The sequence below is a fragment of the Mirounga leonina genome, unplaced genomic scaffold (genome assembly GCF_011800145.1).
Source record: "Mirounga leonina isolate KUSES-001 unplaced genomic scaffold, KU_Mleo_1.0 Mir_165, whole genome shotgun sequence".
NCBI classification, from domain to species: Eukaryota; Metazoa; Chordata; class Mammalia; order Carnivora; family Phocidae; genus Mirounga; species Mirounga leonina.
Genome location: NW_023270415.1, coordinates 19,161,044 through 19,173,190, shown reverse-complemented (window position 1 = coordinate 19,173,190; position 12,147 = coordinate 19,161,044). Strand labels below are relative to the sequence as shown.

General features: G+C 36.5%; 1 long non-coding RNA gene across 3 annotated transcripts in view; it reads left to right on the top strand.

Moving 5' to 3' along the window:
• Positions 1-12,147, top strand: part of LOC118014900 — a 160,271-nt gene that overhangs the window by 44,439 nt on the left and 103,685 nt on the right. For 2 of the 3 annotated variants that reach the window (XR_004680415.1, XR_004680414.1), the window contains exon 1: positions 4,048-4,914. The exons of the other annotated variant lie outside the window; for it this stretch is intronic. This is a non-coding gene — a long non-coding RNA (uncharacterized LOC118014900). Of the gene's footprint in view, positions 1-4,047; positions 4,915-12,147 lie in introns of those variants that run through there. 3 annotated transcript variants of the gene reach the window in all.

Genomic DNA, 12,147 nt, shown 5'->3' with positions numbered 1-12,147 from the left:
TGTCTCACTGTGTCTCTCTCTGTCAAATAAATAAATAAAATCTTTTAAAAAAGAATATTACTTGCCTATAAACATCTACTTTCAGGGAGAGAATATGTTGTTATAGTGACCCAAGTTTTCCGGTACATCAGTAACCAAATATTATTCATTTATTTATTCATTCATTTAATAAGCACAGAGCATATCATATGCCCTGGGCATAGCCCTAAGATTATTAATTTAAATAAACATAAAAGAATTCTTAGATGACACCAGGAATAGGGATGGTTGAAGGTAACTAACATCTTGCTTTTTGTTTAGTTTTTTTTTTTTAAGATTTATTTATTTATTTTAGAGAGAGAGAGAGCGGGGGCAAGAGTGGAGGGAGACATTGGCTAAGCATGGAGCCTGATGCGGGGATGGATCCCAGGACCCTGAGATCATGACCTGAGCCAAAATCAAGAGTCAGCCACTTAACCGACTGAGCCATCCAGGTGTCCCACATCTTGCTTTTTGAATAATGCACTCCATCCTTCAAATTGTTTCAGCATGCATACCCATATATAAATTATATGTTTGTGACCTCCTATGCTAATAATATACTGTACACATTGTAAAATTATTTTAGAAAATCAAATCCCAAATGACCTGATGTGCCTTGCATCTTCTTCCCATGAGTAATCCGTCTATATTTCTTCTTTGGAGAAATGTCTGTTCATAGCTTCTGCTCATTTAGTCCATTTAATTGGATTATTTGGTTTTTGTTTTGGGGGGGGTTGGCATTGAGTTAAATAAGTTCTTTATATATTTTGGATACTAATCCCTTATTGGATATATCATTTGTGAATATCTTTTCCCATTCAGTAGGTTGTCTCTGTTTTGTTGATTCTTTCCTTTGCTATGCAGAAGCTTTTTATTTTGATGTAGTGCCAATAGTTTATTGTTGCTTTTGTTTCCCTTGCCTCAGGAGACTTACCTAGAAAAATGTTGCTATGGACAATGTCAGGGAAATTACTGACTGTGCTCTCTTCAAGGATTTTTATGGTTTCAGGTCTCAGATTTAGGACTTTACTCCATTTTGAGGGGTTTTTTTGTATGGCGTGAGAGAACAGTCCGTTCTATTCTTTTTCAAGTAGCTGTCCAGTTTTTCCAACACCATTTATAGAAGAGACTATCTTTTTTCTTTTTCTTTTTTTTTTTTTAAGATTTTATTTATTTATATGACAGAGACAGCGAGAACAGGAACACAAGCAGGGGGAGTGGGAGAGGGAAAAGCAGGCTTCCCGCTGAGCAGGAAGAGCCCGATGTGGGACTCGATCCCAGGACCCTGGGATCATGACCTGAGCCGAAGGCAGACGCTTAACGACTGAGCCACCCAGGCGCCCGAGACTATCTTTTTTCTATTGTATATTCTTGCCTCATTTGTCAAAGGTTAATTGACCACATAATCATGGGTTTTTTTCTGGGATCTCTGTTCTGTTCTATAGATCTGTGTGTCTATTTTTGTGCCAGTACTATATTGTTTTGATAACTGCATCTTTGCAGTATATCTTGATATCTGGAATTGTGATACCTTCAGTTTTGTACTTCTCTTTCAAGACTGCTCTGGCTATTCAGGGTCTTTTGTGGTTCCATACAAATTTTAGGATGATTTGTTCTAGTTCTGTGAAAAATGCTGTTGTTATTTTGACAGTGATTGCATTAAATGTGTAGATTGCTTTGGGTAGTATGGACATTTTAACAATATTTGTCTTGTAATCCATGAGCGTGGAATATCTTTCCATTTTGTTTGTGTCATCTTTCATTCTTTTCAGTGATGTTTCATAGTTTTCAGAGTACAAGTCTTTCACCTCCTTGGTGAGGTTTATTCCTAAGTGTTTTATTATTTTTGGTGTAATTATAAATAGGATTGTTTTATGAATTTCTTTTTCTCTACTTAATTATCAGTAAATAGAAAGGTAACAGATTTCTGTACACTGATTTTATATCCTGCAACCTTAATGAATCATTTATTGGTTGCAGTAGTTTTTTGGTGGTCTTCAGGGTTTTCAGTATATTATGTCATCTGCAAATGGTGAAAGTTTTACTTCTCCCTTACCAATTTGGATGCCTTTTATTTCTTTTTGTTGTGTGATTGCTATGGCTAGGATTTCCAGTGCTATGTTGAATAAAAGTGGTCAGGGTGAACATCTTTGTCTTGTTCCTGACCTTAAGGAAAAAGCTCTCATTTTTTTCACCATTGAGTATGATATTAGTTGTGGGTTTTTCATATAAGGCTTTTATAATGTTGAGGGATGTTCTCTCTAAACCTACTTTGTTGAGGGTTTTTATCATGAATGAATGTTGTGCTGTGTCTAATGCATTTTCAGCATTTGTCAAAATGATCATATGGTTCTTACCCTTCTCTTATTGATGTGATGTATCATGTTGATTGATTTGCAAATATTGGAGAACCTTGCATTCCAGGAATAAGTCCTACTTGATCATGGTGGATGGTTTTCCTTAATGTATTGTTGGATTTGGTTTGCTAGTATTTTGTTGAGGATTTTTGCATCTATGTTTATCAGGGATATTGGCCTGTAGTTCCTTTCTTTTGTAATGTCTTTATCAGGGTAATGCTGGCCTCATAGAATGTATTTGGAGGATTTCCATTCTCTTCTGTTTTTTTTTTTTTTTTTTTTGGAATAGTTTGAAAAGATTAGGTATTAGCTTTTCTTTAAGTGTTTGGTAGAATTCACCTATGATGTCATCTGGTCCTAGACTTTTGTTTTGGGGAGTTTTTTTTTTTTTAATTAATGATTTAATTTTATTGTTGATAATCAGTCTGCTAAACTTTTCTATTTCTTCTTGATTCAGTTATGGGAGGTTATATGTTATAAGAATTTATCCATTTCTTCTAGGTTTTCCAATTTGTTGGCATATAATTTTTCATAATATTGTTATGCCTTTGTATTTCTGTGGTGTTAGTTGTTATTTATCCTCTTTCATTTCTGATTTTGTTTGAGTCCTATTTCTCTCTCTCTCTCTCTCTCTCATTCCAATGAGTCTGACATAATTTATTATTTTTTTATCTTCTCCAAGAACCAGCTACTGGTTTCATTTATCTCTTCCAATGTTTTGTTGGTTTGTTTGTTTTTAGTTTCCATTTCATTTACTTCTTCAATCTTTATTATATCCTTCTTTCTGCTGTTTTGGTTTTTTTGTTTGTTTGTTTTTTTGTTTTTTTTTCCTAGCTCCTTTAGGTTTAAGGTTAAGTTAATTATTTTAAATTTTTCTTGCATCTTGAGGTAGACCTCTAAACTTACTTTAAACTTCCCTTTTAGAATAGCTTTTGCTGCTTCCCAAAGATGTTGGGCTGTTGTGTTTCATTTTCATTCATATCCATGTATTTTTTAATTTTCTCTTTGATTTCTTGGTTGACCTTTCATCGTTTCTTGCATGTTATTTAACCTTGATGTATTTGTGTTCTTTCCAGAGTTTTTCTTGTGGTTGATTTCTAGATTCATAGCATTATGGTCAGAAAAGAAGCATGGGTATGACTTCAGTCTTTTTTAATTTATTGAGACTGGTTTTGTGGTCTAATACATAATCTATTCTGGAGAATATTCCATGTGCACTTGAAAAGAATGTGCATTCTGCTATTTTAGGATGAAATGTTCTGAATGTATCAATTAGATACATCTGGTCAAATGTGTGATTCAAAGCCATTGTTTCCTTGTTGATTTTCTGTTTGGATGATCTATCCATTGATGTAAGTAGGGTGTTAAAGTCTCATACTATTTTTGTTTAATATTGATTACTTCCTTTATGTTTGTTATTAGTAGCTTTATGTATTTGAGGGCTCTGATGTTGGGTGCATAAATATTTATAATTGTTATATCTTCTTGTTGGATTGTTCCCTTTATGATTATATAGTGTCCTTCTTTGTCTCTTGTTATAGTCCTTGTTTTAAAGTCTATTTTGTCTAGAAGAATCCTGCAGTTGGTGGAAGAGTAGGGGACCCATGTTTCATCTAGTCTCTTGAATTCAGCTAGATATCTAACAGATCATTCTGAACACCTGTGAATTCAACCTGAGATCTAAGAAAAGAATTGCTGCAATTCTACAAATAGAAAAGTGACCACTTTTTGCAAGGAAGGAGGTGCAGAGACATGAATTTGAGGGGATATATAAACCACGGTGGGGAGAGAGCCTTTGAAAGTGGGCCACTGGAAAGTGATATAGCAGCAGAGTGAAAAATCAGAACTTCTAGAAGTCTGCTCCTATGAGGGACATCCATGCCTAAAAGGTGCTCAGGTGGTGAAATGGGACAGAATCCTATGTAGGACAGTGTGATCTCAGGATCCCCAGGGTCAGAGAAAGAAGGGGGATGCCTGAGTGCTGCAGAGTGCCCAAGCCTTGGAAAAGGTAAGCCAGCTGTAATTAGCGAGCTCCAGAGTATTGCCATAAACTGTGAACCCCAGCACAATCAGGAGACCACTCTCCAAGCAGGGACCCAAAAAGTGACAACCACTGTGAGATCTGGCTCCTTTGCCCAGGGAAGTGCCATGGGTCAGCACATGATCAGACAAAGTCTCCCCAAACAGGCTTTGGTGAGGCACCTCTCCATCCCCTGGGAGGATTGGTGCACATGCACACCACAGGAGTCTGGGGAGTTTGGAGCACATGAAATTGTTTGACTGCCTTTCCCTGAGGGTGCACTGAAGAGTGGGAGCCACAATCCTTCATCTCCGTGGCTAGAGATTGTGGTGCCACCATTTTTTTTTTTTACTTTTTTTGCTCATGCTCTAAAGCAGCAGGAAAAGCCAAACAGAGCAACCCAAAGAAGCTTACTGAGCCCAGCCCCCAGGCAAGGAGTGGTGCAACTGCCCAGGCAAAGACACCTGAGAATCAGGGCAACAAGCCCCTACCCAAGAAGACCAGCAGGATCCTCAGGTGAATACCAAGTTTACAGATCACTCAAAACTGAAAACTCCTGTGCTAGGGGAAAATAGTATATAGAATTAGGTTGTTTGGCATGAGTCTTTAGTCTTTCAGGTTAAAATTTTCTTTTCTCTTTTTTTTACTTTTCAATTAGTTTCTTATTTTATGAACCCTTTGTTTGTAAGTCTTTTTTTAAATTTCCAATTTTACATTTGATTTCATAGATATATTCTTCATTTTTGGCTTCCTTTCAATGTATTCAATTTTATTTTTGTGTATATAGATGTTTTGCTTTCTTTACAATTCTGAGATTTAGTGTCTTCTAACAAACAGACCAAAATACATACAGGACCAAGTGGTCACCCTGTTTTGTTCACCTGTGAGATTATATTCTCTCTTTTTAACTTTTTTTTCTCTTTTTCTTTTCTTTTTTGCTTTCTGACCTCTTCAGATTTGTCTAGTGTGTGTTTCGCTGGGGTGATGGTTGATATTTTTTATTTTGTTCTCTCCTTCATCTATTCTTCTCTGGGCAAAATGACTAGAAGGAGGAAACCACAACAAAAGAAAGAACCAGAGGTAATACTTTCTGCCACAGATCTAATGGATATGGATATAAATAAAATGTCAGACCTGGAATTAAGGATATCAATTATAAAGTTACTAGCTGGGCTTGAAAAAGCATAAAAGATATTAGAGAATCTCTTAGTGCAGAAATAAAATCTAATCAGGCCAAAATTTTATTTTATTTTATTTTATTTTAAATATTTTATTTATTTATTTGACAGAGACAGACACAGCGAGAGAGGGAACACAAGCAGGGGGAGTGGAAGAGGGAGAAGCAGGCTTCCTGCAGAGCAGAGAGCCCGATGCAGGGCTTGATCCCAGGACCCTGGGATCAGGACCTGAGCCGAAGGCAGATGCTTAATGACTGAGCCACCCAGGCACCCCAGGCCAAAATTTTAAAATGCTTTAACTGAGATGCATTCTAAAAGCTCCAACAGCTAGAGCAAATGAGCAGAAGAGAGAGTCAGTGACATGAAGACAAGATGATGGAAAGGAAGGAAGCTGAGGAAAAGAGAGGAAAACCACTAATGGACCATGAGGGGAGGCTTTGAGAAATCAGCGATACCGTAAAGTGAAACAATATTAGAATTATTGGAGTCCCAGAGGGAGAAGAAAGAGAGGGGGCAGAAGGTATATTTGAGCAAATCATAGCAGAGAACTTCCCTAATCTGGGGAAGGAAACAGGCATTCAAGTCCATGAAGTAGAGAGAATGCCCCCTAAAATCAATAAAAATAGCTTAACACCCTGACACATAATGCTGAGGCTTGCAAATTTCATAGATAAAGAGAAAATTCTGAAAGCACCTTGAGGCAAGAGCTCCTTAACCTACAATAATCGAAACATTACACTGGCAGCAGACCTATCTGCAGAGACCTGGCAGACCAGAAAGGGCTGGCATGATATGTTCAGGGTACTAAATGAGAAAAACATGCAGCCAAAAATACTTTATCCATCAAGGCTGTCATTCAGAATGGAAGGAGAGATAAAGAGCTTCCAGGACAAACAGAAACTAAAAGAATTTGTGATCACTTAGCCAGCTCTGCAAGAAATATTAAAGGGGATCCTGTAAGTGAAGAAAGAGCCCAAAAGTAACATAGACCAGAAAGAAACAGAGACAATCTACAGAAACATGGACTTTACAGATTATACAATGGCACTAACTTCATATCTGTCAATAGTTACTCTGAATGTAAATAGGCTAAATGCTCCAATCAAAAGACACAGGGTATCAGATTGGATAAAAAAAGCAAGAACCATCCATACGCTGTCTACAAGAGACTCATTTTAGACCTAAAGACACCTCCAGATTGAAAGTGAGGGGGTGGAGAACCATTTATCATGCTAATGGACATCAAAAGAAAGCTAAGGTAGGAATCCTTATATTAAACAAATTAGATTTTAAGCCAAAGATGGTAATAAAAGATGAGGAAGGACACTATATCATACTTAAAAGGTCTATCCAACAAGAATATCTAACAATTATAAATATTTATGCTCCTAACATGGGAACGGCCAATTATATAAACCAATTAATAACCAAATTAAAGAAACACATTGATAATAATACAATAATAATAGGGGACTTCAACACCCACCTCACAGCAATGGACAGATCATCTAAGCAGAAGATCAAAAAGGAAACAAGGGCTTTGAATGACACACTGGACCAGATGGATTTCACAGATATATACAGAGCATTCCATCCTAAAGAAACAGAAGACACATTCTTCTTGAGTGCACATGGAACATTTTTCAGAATAGACCACATACCAGGTCACAAATCATGTCTCAACAGATACCAAAAGATTGGGATTATTCCCAATAATTTTCAGACCACAATGCTTTAAAACTTGAACTCAATCACAAGAGGAAATTTGGAAGAAACTAAAACACTTGGAGGTTAAAGAGCATCTTACTAAAGAATGAATGGGTCAACCAGGAAATTAAAGAAGAACTTTTAAAATTCATCAAAATAAATGAAAATGAAAACACAACAGTTCAAAACCTTTGGGATACAGAAAAGGTGGTCCTAAGAGGGAAGCACATAGCAATACAAGCCTTTCTTAAAAAACTAGAAAAGTCTCAAATACACAAGCTAATCTTATACCTAAAGAAGCTGGAGAAAGAACAACAAATAAAGCCTAGACCAAGGAAAAAAGGAATAATAAAGATTAGAGCAGAAATCAATGAAATAGAAACCAAAAGAACAGTAGAACAGATCAGTGAAACTAGAAGCTGGTTTCTTGAAAGAATTAATAAGATCGATAAACCCCTAGCCAGATTTATCTAAAAGAAAAGGAAAGGACCCAAATTAATAATATCATGAATGAAAGAGGAGAGATCACGACCAACACCAAGGAAATATGAACAAATGTAAGAACATATTATGAGTAACTATATGCCAACAAATTAGGCAATCTGGAAGAAATGGATGCATTCCTGGAAACTTAAAAACTACCAAAATTAAAACAGGAAGAAATAGAAAACCTGAACAGACCCATAACCAGCAAGGAAATTGAAGCAGTAATCAAAAATCTCCCAACACAGGGCGCCTGGGTGGCTCAGTTGGTTAAGCGACTGCCTTCGGCTCAGGGCATGATCCTGGAGTCCCTGGATCGAGTCCCGCATCAGGCTCCCTGCTCGGTAGGGAGTCTGCTTCTCCCTCTGACCCTCCCCCCTCTCATGTGCTCTCTTATCAAATAAATAAATAAAATCTTAAAAAAAAAAATCTCCCAACACATAAGTCAAAGGCTGGATGACTTCCCAGGGGAATTCTATCAAACATTTAAAGAAGAACTAATACCTTTTCTTCTGAAGCTGTGTCAAAAAATAGAAAAGGAAGGAAAACTTACAAACCCGTTCTATGAGGCCAGTATTACCTTGATCCCAAAACCCAAGACCCCACCAAAAAGGAGAATTATAGATAAATATCCCTGATGAACATGGATGCAAAAATTCTCACCAAGATATTAGCCAGTAGGATCCTACAGTATATTAAAAGGATTATTCACCATGACCAAGTAGAATTTATTCCAGGGCTGCAAGGGTGATTCAACATTTGCAAATCAATCAACATGATATATCACTTTAATAAAACAAAAGACAAGAACCATATGATCCTCTCAGTTGATTCAGAAAAAGCATTTGACAAAATACAGCATCCTTTCCTGATTAAAATGCTTCAAAATGTAAGGATGGGGGAACATACCTCAATATCATAAAAGCCATCTAAGAAAAGCCCACAGTGAATATCATTCTCAATGGGGAAAAACTGAGAGCTTAAGGTCAGGAACATGACAGGGATGCCCACTCTCACCACTGTTGTTCAACATTAATACTGGAAGTCCTAGCCTCAGCAATCAGACAACAAAAGGAAATAAAAGGCATTCAAATTGGCAAAGGAGAAGTCAAATTCTCACTTTTCACAGATGACATGACATTTTATGTGGAACACCCAAAAAAACTCCACCCCAAAATTGCTAGAACTCATACAGGAATTCAGCAAAGTGGCAGGATATAAAATCAATACACAGAAATAAGTTGCATGTTTATATACTAATAACGAGACAGAAAAAGAAAAATTAAGGAATTGATCCCATTTACAATTGAACCCAAAATCATAAGATACCTAGGAATAAGCCAAACCCAAGAGGCAAAGGATCTGTACTCTAAAAACTACAGAACACTTATGAAAGATATTGAAGAAGACACCAAGAGATGGAAAAACATTCCATGCTCATGGATTAGAAGAATAAACATTGTTAAAATGTCTATGCTACTCAGAGCAATCTACACATTCAATGCAATCCCTGTCCAAATACCATCCACATTTTTCAGAGCTGGAACAAATAATCTTAAAACTCGTATGGAACCAGAAAAGACCCTGAATTGCCAAAGGAATGTTGAAAAAGAAAACCAAAGCTGGTGGCATCACAGTGCTGGACTTCAAGCTGTATTACAAAGCTGTAATCATTAAGACAGTATGGTACTGGCACAAAAACAGACACATAGCTCAATGGAACAGAATAGAGAACCCAGAAATGGACCCTCAACCCTATGGTTAACTAATCTTTGACAAAGCAGGAAAGAATATCCAATGGAAAAAAGACATTCTTTTCAACAAATGGTGTTGGGAAAACTGGACGGCCACATGTAGAAGAATGAAACTGGACCACTTTCTCACACCATACACAAAAATAAAATGGATGAAAGACCTAAATGTGAGATAGGAATCCATCAAAATCCTAGAGAACACAGAAAGCAACCTCTTCAACTTTGGCCACAACAACTTCTTGGTAGACACATCTCCAAAGGCAAGAGAAACAAAAGCAAAAATGAACTATTGGGACTTCACCAAGATAAAAAGCTTCTGCACAGCAAAGGAAACAGTCAACAAAACTAAAAGGCAACCTACAGAATGGTAGAAGATATTCACAAATGTCTTATTAGATAAAGGACGAGTATCCAAGATCTATAAAGAACTTATCAAACTCAACACCCCAAAATAAAAAAATCTGGTCAAGAAATGGGTGGAAGACATGAACAGACATTTCTCCAAAGAAGACATACAAATGGTCAACAGACACATGAAAAAATGCCCACATCACTTGGCATGAGGTAAATACAAATTAAAACCACAATGAGATACCACCTCACACCAGTAAGAATGGCTAAAATTAACAAAACAGGAAACAACAAATGTTGACGAGGATGTGAAGAAAGGGGAACCCTCTTACACTGTTGGTGGGAATGCAAGCTTGTACAGCCGCTCTGGAAAATAGGATGGAGGCTCCTCAAATAGATGAAAATAGAGCTATCCTGCAACCCAGCAATTGCGCTACTAGGTATTTACCCCAAAGATACAAATGTATTGATCCAAAGGGGTATCTGCACCCCATTGTTTATAGCAGCAATGTCCACAATAGCTAACCTGTGGAAAGAGCCATGATGTCCATCGACAGATGAATGGATAAAGAAGATGTGGTATATATATGCAATGGAATATTACTCAACCATCAGAAAGGAAGAATAATTACCATTGACATCGATGTGGATGGAACTGACTTACTATGCTGAGCATAATAAGTCAATCAGGGAATGACAATTAATATATGGTTTCACTCATATGTGGAATAAAAGAAACAGCACAGAGGGAAGGGAGGGAAAGCTGAAGGGGAAGTCATCAGAGAGGGAGAAAAACCATGAGAAACTCATAACTATAGGAAAAAAACTGAGGGTTGCTGGAAGGGAGGTGGGTGAAGGAATGGGGTAATTGGGTGATAGGCATTAAGTAGGGCATGTAATGTGATGAGCACTGGGTGTTATATGGAACTGATGAATTATTGAACACTACATCTGAAACTAATGATGTACTATACACTGGCTAATTGAATTTAGATTTAAAAAATAAAGTCTATTTTGCCTGATATAAGTTTGCCACCCTGGCTTTTATTTCATTTCCATTTGCATGATAAATGCTTTTCCTTCTCCTCACTGTCAATCTGCATGTGTTCTGAAATGAGACTCTTGTAGGCAGCATATAGAAGGTTTTTCTTTGTTATCCATGCCATTACCCTATGTCTTTTGATTGGAGATTTAGTTTATTTACATTCAAAGTAATTATTGATAGGTATATACTTACTGTCATTTTGTTACTTGTTCTATGATTGTGTAGTTCTCTGTTCCATTCTTCTCTTGCTCTCTTCTCTCACAGTTTTCTGACTTAGTGATATATATAGATTCCTTACTCTGTTTTTGCATATCTATTACCAGTTTTTTATTTGTGGTTATTATTAGATTTGTATATAACATCTTCTGCATAAAGCAGTCCATACTAAGTTGATGGTTGCTTATGTTTGAACCCATTTTTTCTCCTCTCCTTCTCAAGTTTTATGCATACAGTGTCATACTTTACATCGTTTTATTTTGTGAATCACTTGACCGGTTTTTGTAGTTATACTTAATTTTACTGCTTTTTGCTTTCTACTTTTCTTATTCCTTCTTATGGTCTTTCCTTTTCACTCAAAGTTCCTTGTACCATTTTTTGTAGGGCTTGTTTGGTAGTGATGAATTCCTCTAATTTCTTTTTTGATTGTGAAACTCTTTATCTCCCCTTTTATTATGAATGATAGCCCTAATGTATAGAGTATTCTTGTTTGCAGATGTTTTTGTTGAGCACATTTAATATATCATGGCACTCCCATCTGGCCTGCAAAATTTCTGCTGAAAAATCAGCTGATAGCCTTATGGGATTTTCTTGTATGTAACTGTTTTCTTTTCTCTTGCTGCTTTTAAAATTCTCCTTTTGCCATTTTAATTACTATGTGTCTTGGTGTGGACCTCCTTGGGTTGATTTTGTTGGTTTTCTCTGTGCCTCCTGGATCTGAATATTTGTCCCCACCCCAGATTCAGGGAATTTTTCAGCTATTATTTCTTCAAATAATTTTTCTGATCCTTATAATGTGAATGTTATTAGGCTGAATTCCCTTAGTCTATTTTCATTTTTTGGTTATTTTTTCCTCTCTGTTGTCCCACTTCATTGCTTTCCATTTACTCTGTTCTCTAGGTCCCTGATCTGTTCTGCTTTCTCTTGTCTACTATTTATTCCACCTAGTTTATTTTTAATATCCATTACTAATTTCTTCATCTTTGATTGGTTCTTTTTCATGTTTTTTATCTAT